This window comes from Berghia stephanieae, chromosome 11 (assembly GCF_034508935.2).
Source record: "Berghia stephanieae isolate SIO BIC M18660-M18661 chromosome 11, UCSD_Bste_1.3, whole genome shotgun sequence".
Taxonomy (NCBI): domain Eukaryota; kingdom Metazoa; phylum Mollusca; class Gastropoda; order Nudibranchia; family Aeolidiidae; genus Berghia; species Berghia stephanieae.
This window is the reverse complement of record NC_088370.1, coordinates 27807215-27814576: the sequence shown is the minus strand read 5'-3', so window position 1 is coordinate 27814576 and position 7362 is coordinate 27807215. Positions and strand designations below refer to the sequence as shown.

At 46.3% G+C, this 7362-nt stretch overlaps 1 non-coding gene across 1 annotated transcript; it reads left to right on the top strand.

Moving 5' to 3' along the window:
• The first annotated feature begins 2323 nt into the window (after nucleotides 1-2323).
• Trnac-gca (transfer RNA cysteine (anticodon GCA)) lies at nucleotides 2324-2395 on the top strand. The gene has a single exon. It is a non-coding gene; the product is annotated as a tRNA-Cys (tRNA).
• The last annotated feature ends 4967 nt before the right edge of the window (nucleotides 2396-7362 follow it).

Genomic DNA, 7362 nt, shown 5'->3' with positions numbered 1-7362 from the left:
TCGTTACGATGCAGTATTGTGTCAAGCTATTGACGTTTCGTTATTGACCGCATGGTGACAATGGGAACATGTCCTATCTGCATTTGTTTGTGTTTTTATGTTTTTAAGGGTTTTTACGGCGCTTGCAACACATTAAGGTCATATCAGCGCCAGTAAAAAGGAAAAAAATGGGATAGTCAAAAGTTCTAGAATTACAATAAAGCATCCAAGAAAAGGTAAGACAAAGGGGAATTTGTCCAAATAGGAAACATGTAGATTCCAAGAGCACACTATCAAAGCGCATAGTTTGAGATCACCTAAAAGTCTCATCCAGACACAAGCACAGGTCCCCGCTAAGAGGAACACACTCAAATGTTTTACAAATCATATATAATATAAAGAAAGCATAATACAGTGCATAACAGAGAGATGATTTACAATGAAAAAAATATCATCTCCCAAAACTAACTATACATTCGACTGTTTCCCCCTCAGCCGGGGCATCTGGCCAGGACCAGGACAAAACCAAGTAATCTTATTCCAAGACAAAAACAAAAAGCATGTTGGAAAACAGATATAAGGGGATAGACGACACAGTATGTACCCCCCTGCCCACTATGGGAGGTCAGGAACCCCACCCAGCTGTCTGCATTGTTGTGTCTTTGTGTAAGGTACTGTACACTAATTGCCTGCTCGTTCAGGTATAATTGAGTGCTCGGCTGAAGCACCCGCGACTGTTCTCCCTGTTGTTGTCCAAAAATTACTCGGTACTGATGGCTTGTTTTCTATGAAACCATTGTGTATTTAATGTACGCGTAGCGTTTTAAAACTGTAGCATTAGTTGTGTATTCCATACGAAGTTCTCATAATTCATAATTTAATGTTGTTGGGTCTTTAAAAGAAAGAACGAAAGTAGAGATAGAAAGAGAGAGAGAGAGAGAGAGAGAGAGAGAGAGAGAGAGAGAGAGAGAGAAAGAAAGAAAGGAAGAGAGAGAGAAAGAAAGAAAGGAAGAGAGAGAGAGAGAGACAGAGAGAGAGAGAGAGAGAGAGAGAGAGAGAGAGAGAGAGAGAGAGAGAGAGAGAGAGAGAGAGAGAGAGAGAATATTACATATGACTAAAAAAGGAATGCGTTTACATGTTTTCATAAACAATTACAATGACAAAAAGAACTTCTCGCAAGGACTGATGGGACAATTTTTTAGTATGTCAACTAGATAACACCACACTAACGTCTCATGCTTCAACCACCAAGGAATAAACATGCTACATTTTGTTATATGTTTTCAACGTTCCTTTTGCTGACGAAGGGTTTTCCTCGAAACGTCCAGTGTCTGAACTGTTCCCACCCGAATCCATTTGTTAGCTACTGTAAATGGTCAACAACATATTTAAATTATTAAACGCACATTGCATTCTCGTTGTTATTTTCCTTGGATAAGTAATGCTATATTGGGAAAAATAAAAGTGCTAAAAACGCCCTTTTATAATATATTACGAGAGTGATTCTATAGCAGGTGTCATTTATATGGGTCTTAGCTACCTGTATGTCAGTTTTCATGCTTTCAATCCCAATGTGCACGATTTTAGACCAATTTCCCCTAATACAATGAATATGAAGAAAATATATGTATTTATACAGTTATTTCCCTTGTTTAATATAGCTGTAAACAATTAAGGCCTTAGACCGAAACGTTATGTTTGATTGCCAGAGTGGTTCTATAACAGATGGGTTTTTGATGGGTCTTGGTACCCTGTATGCAAATAATTTCATGCTTTCAACCCGAATTTGCACGGTTTTAGCCTAATTCCCCCTACTATATCAACTGAGGAAATCTATCGTTTGATTAATGAGAAATCACTTTTCAAACTGTTATTATACACATACTTATATAAGATACAAATGTGACCAATAAATTTATTTTGATGAAAAGTTCACAGTGATGTGTTGCGAAGAATGAAAAATAATAAGGAATGCACCAAAGATTAAGATTACGCACCATGAAATCACAGACTTCACGGTTCGGTAACTCATACAAAAGATCAAGGGGGAAACGATTTAACTGCTGCGTCGCTTTGAACTTTTCATCAAAATAAGTTTATTGGTTATATTTTTTATTTCATAAAAGTATGACATAGATTTCCTCAGTTGATAAGAAAGACGCATGCGCAATGCTATGTTGACGTTCTCTCTGTACTGTGTCCTTGAGATGTTAGTTAATGGGGTTAGCCCATGACCTACTTACTAAGAGTCTACGATAGTTACGTCATGGGTTAGCCCTAGTATGGGTGTAATCGGAAAACACAAACAGCTTATATAAACACTTCAAACTCTTCTCCTTTAGAAGGGGATATAGCTCAGTGGTAGAGCATTCGACCGCAAGTTGGAAGGCCCCAGGTTCAAACCCTGGTATCTCCTATATTTTTTTTTGGCTAGGGCTATTGGTCAGTACTGACCCCCAGACGCTAGTACCTGCGTGTCAGTGCTGACGAACAGGCGCCAGCGCCTGGGGGTCAGTACTGACCAATAACCTGGTGTTATTGGTCAGTATTGAACAACAGGTGCCGCCGCCCACAGACAGCCTCTCTTCGGTCTGTGCCACCGCCCGCCATTTATCAGCACTGACGAACATCGGGCCTGTTCGTCAGTGCAGACAAAGACCTCTTCGCACTTATTCGTCAATTCCTAAAGTAAAAAAAAAACAAAAAAAAAAAAAAACAATTAAAATCCCAGGCTTTCAAGGCCAACTTATCCGATGACACTAAGCAACACTTGGTCACTTAGATAAATTTGATGTCTAACGCGTGAGCAGCAGCTTCTTATGGTTCACACTATTATGTTATGACGATCGACCCAATCAGCAAAGTCCGGTCCGCATTCGTGCACCGTCGCGAACCCGCCTGGTAGCATCGTCACAACACACCTTTCGACTAGATGCTCTGCCGTTTCGGGTTCTTGTCCACAGCGTGGACATAAAGGACAGGAAGTTAGACCCCACTGATGTAACGCACCGGCCGTTAGGCAGCTCCTCGACCGAAGCCGATTCGCAGCTACCCAGTGTCTCCTCTTACTGGTATCAAAGCCTGGCAACTTCTCACCAAGCTTAGAGGAGTGTAGGTCCCCGCCCCCACGAGGGATTGAATTCGTCCAAACCGACTTCCATCTCGTATGTGCAGCTCTGTCCGTAGTCAGGGATTCTGCGTACAAGGGTTGCCGGGACTTATTTCGGCTCGAAACGGGGGCACCGTTCATTATGCGCATGAGAGGGGTATCCCCATTCCCTCTCCTTTGATCTTACTCAGCCAGTTTCCCGTAATGGTCTCTCTCCGGACATCGGGGGGCTGGATCGCTGCCATTACCGGGCCCCATTCTCTAGGGGTTGTTGCTAGCGTTCCCGACACTATGTGCATCGACTTGCGAAGTTTTACATCCACCTTCTCAACGTTTCTGCTTCTACCCCACACTGGAGCGCAATACTCCGCGGTGGAATAGCATAGTGCCAGGGCGGATGTTCTCAGGAGCGCTTGGCTAGCGCCCCAAGTCGATCCCGCCAGCTTCCTCAGAAGACTATTCCGCTTCTCTATCTTCCGGGCAACCCCTTCGAGATGAGCCCGATAGGTAAGGCTGCGATCCAACGTCACCCCTAAATATTTTGGACGCGGCTCATATGGGAGTGGCTGGTCCCCGACTAGGACATTCAGTTTACGGGTGTGCCAACCACTGCATAAGTGAAATGCAGTGGCCACGGTTTTTGAAGTGTTCATCTTCAGGTACCACTTGTCAAAGTAGGATTTGAGTCTGGTGACGTCCTCGCTGAGTACGCTCTCGAGACGGGTCCACACTTTACTCTGAGTAACGAGTGCCCAGTCGTCTGCGTATCCCAGCCTCAGGGAGGAAGTGTTCGGCATATCGCTAATGTAAACGTTAAACAACATTGGCGCAAGTACCGACCCCTGAGGGACCCCATTCTTCAATTTCCTTACTTTGCTCGTGACGTCTCCCAGCGCGACGTGGAATTGCCTTTCCCCTAAGATCGAAGAGAACAACTTCAAGGTCTTTTTGCACCTTATGATTTTTGCAAGTTTGAGCATTAACCCATCGCACCAGACCGTATCGTACGCCGCTGATAGGTCTATAAACACAGCACCTGTTTGCTGTTTTCTCTCGAACCCGTGCTCAATATGCTCTGTAAGGGCAATGACCTGCTCCGTGGTGCACCTCCCTTCCCTGAAGCCTGCCTGCTCTGGTGGCAGGGCAGCGTCTAGGACCGGCCCCCATCGGTTTAATAGAACACGCTCCAACAATTTGTAAAGACAGCTCAGCAGCGATATGGGTCTGTAACTGTCTGCCTCCTTCGCCGGCTTCCCTGGCTTCAGGATGGCAACTATCTTCGCGTGCTTCCACACTTGTGGAAGCTTTCCTTTTGCAAGGACGTCCGACATTGCCTCTGCTAGCCAGGCCCGTGCCCTGGGGCCCAGATGCGTCACCATATCGGGATATACACCATCTATCCCTGCTGCTTTGCCGTTCTTTACTTCGCTAATGGCTGCACCCACTTCTCGGGGACTGAACGGGCCGTCCAGTCCGACTCCTCCGCAGGTAGCGAGTCCAAAATCGTTCGGTACGCCTTGCGGACACCGCGCTCAAAAGCCTGATTAGGGACCCGCTTACTACGGTTCTTAATATTCTTGGCAATTGTGTCTGCCTCGCATTCCGGTGCAGCCTTCGCGAAATTCCGATCTGGGTCCAATTTCTTTATCAAACGCCAAGCGTGGCGGCTGGAGTGTGTAAAGTCGAGACTTTCCACGGTCTCCTGCCACCGTTGCTTCCTTCCCTCTGCCAGAGACTGAAGTAGTCTATCGGCTGTGTCCTGAGACTGGGTCTGCTGGTACTCTCGGTACAGCTCTTCCGACTCTGCTGTCCAGCAAGGGGTGTAGAATTTCCGCTTGCCCCGTGGAATAGAGCGTTGAGCGCTCTTAACCAGTAGCCTACTAAATCTGGTTATATTCTTGGACTTGGGAGGAATGGCAGGGCAGACCTGCTCGATATAGGAACTGAATTCCTCCCAGTCAGCCTTCCTGAAATTCCATCTGCAAAGTGGGAGAGACTGCACCCTCGGTATTGTCACCCCAGCTGTGACAAGAACCGGCCTGTGCTGGCTATGCGGAAAGTCCCCGAGGACTGTCCGCTTCACCTGCAGCGGTTCACCGTTCGCGCTTTTCGTTACGAGGGTGAGGTCTGGAGTGTACTCCTTCTTATGGCGGGTACCCCGGAAGGTACCCTTGGCTGTAGGATCGTACACTAGGTGTAGATCATTACAGTCCATCCATGAGCGGAGTTGTCTTCCTGCCTCGTTGCAGTCTCGGTAGCCCCATTCGTGATGGTGGCTATTAAAGTCTCCCAGACAGATGGAAGGATGGCTGACCACCGGTACCGGTGGTGTAGTCCAAGTCGCTCTAGGTGGTTTGTAAATATTATGCAAACACAGTCCACCTACTTCCACGGAAATTCGGTTCACCCCATTGCTGTCCGTTACGCTCTCAATGACCCTTACCTTCGATGGCTCTTTAGCGTAAACGCTAACCCCTCCTTTGAGCCTCGAAGTGTCCTCGCGTTGGACCACCGTATAGCCTGGGATCTGGAATCGGGAAGATTGCGCGCCTGAATAAAGGTGGGTCTCCTGTAAAAGGAGGATATCAACGCAATGAACGGCCAATAGCTTTGATAAAAGCTCATTTTTTGCCATACTCTGGCTCTCGACGTTCAGGGACAATATACGCGTCAGTTCGCCATCCCCGCCGTCGCATTTTCCAATCGGCAGGCCGCGAATCGATTGATGCATGGGACGTTCGCTTTTTTCTCGGACGTGCCGACGACCCGGGCGACACGAACGCGGTATTATTTGGCTAGGCGGCAGACCGCTTCGCCATTGACGGGACTGTTTGGGACTCGACATAAGGACAATAGTGTGGCGCCCGGGATAGGGCTGCTATTCGGGCACCGGGTTTGGATCAAATTTAGTCACACACCGGGGCGAGCAGCTCATGTGGCTCGTTGGCTCGATACCCGGGATGGTCTCGTGACGGTCGACCGGGATTTACACCTTTGCCCTCCCGTGTGCCTCAAGCCCCCTCACCAACTGCAAGGTAAAGATCCACGAGGGGGAACGCGTGAGATCGTGGCCTTCGTAAAGTTATGGCCTGATACTTGCCAAAAAATGACGTCAAACTGCCAGTCTTTTGCCATAAAAGAAAACAAATCGTGAGTCGTATTCAATAGTTCAACCAACGAAATAACTTGTTTCCTTGAGCTCTACTAACAACTCACTAACCGGTGCAAAAACCAAATAATGACGTCAAACTGCCGGTCCTTTTGGATTTCAGTATCAGGCTATAACATAACGATGGCTACGGTTAGATGCCGTTGGGGCAACGGTATGACTGGTGTTGTTTCAAGCCACCATACGATTCTTTTTTATTTTATGTTGTCTTTGTGTGTATGTGTTTTTGTTTTTCTTTTTTTTTTCGTATATTTTCGTTATTGCCTAAATTAAAGAAAAATAGAGGAAACGTGTTATACCGAATATAATATTTCTTGTTACGATTCTTTTATAATACATTGTCCATTCTATTGATGAGGTTTTTAAAAAAATGTATTTGTTTTGTTTTTTGTCATGCAAAAAAAAAAAATAATAATAATAACGGAAAGGAGGAGAAACCTGATAACGAATAGATAATTCCATTGGGGGGGGGGGGGGGGGGGGGGGGGGCGTGGCTCAGCGCTACGGTCTTTGCTTCGTACCCGAAAGGTACCGAGTTCGATCACCCGCCGCTGCGCTGTGTGGCCTTGAGCAAGTCACCTCGCCCTAGCTCGACTTGCGGCGCTGTACTGCGGATGATGCCTGGGCGCTTCATATTCGTATTAGGATTGATTGAATTAATGCGATGGCGTTTCCACGTCTTCATATATTTCATCTCTGCCACTTTATCATTCATCGCTTAAACGTAATCGCAGTCCTACCGTCAGACTATATTGATGGTGTGTGTCGAGGTAAAGTGCTCACAACATCCGAAAGCCGTACCAACACACAAAACCATGTGTTATAGTCTGATTGAGATTGAGAAAATTTTGTGAGTAGTACCCAATAACAAAGAGTGGCGTCAATTTCGTTCCATCAATAAGTTAATTAAGGCTACGCGTTGATTTGATTGATTGAAAACAAAAACAGCATCCATTGTAGCCGACAGCGAGTTCCATAATTTGTAGATTTCTCCTGTCTCAGTGAGATGCGAGCAAGCCGAATTTCAAATGACGGAATGAAAAAAGACGAGACAATGAAAGAGCTTCACTTTCAGTTCTGGCGTCACGCATCAGTGAGCATGCGC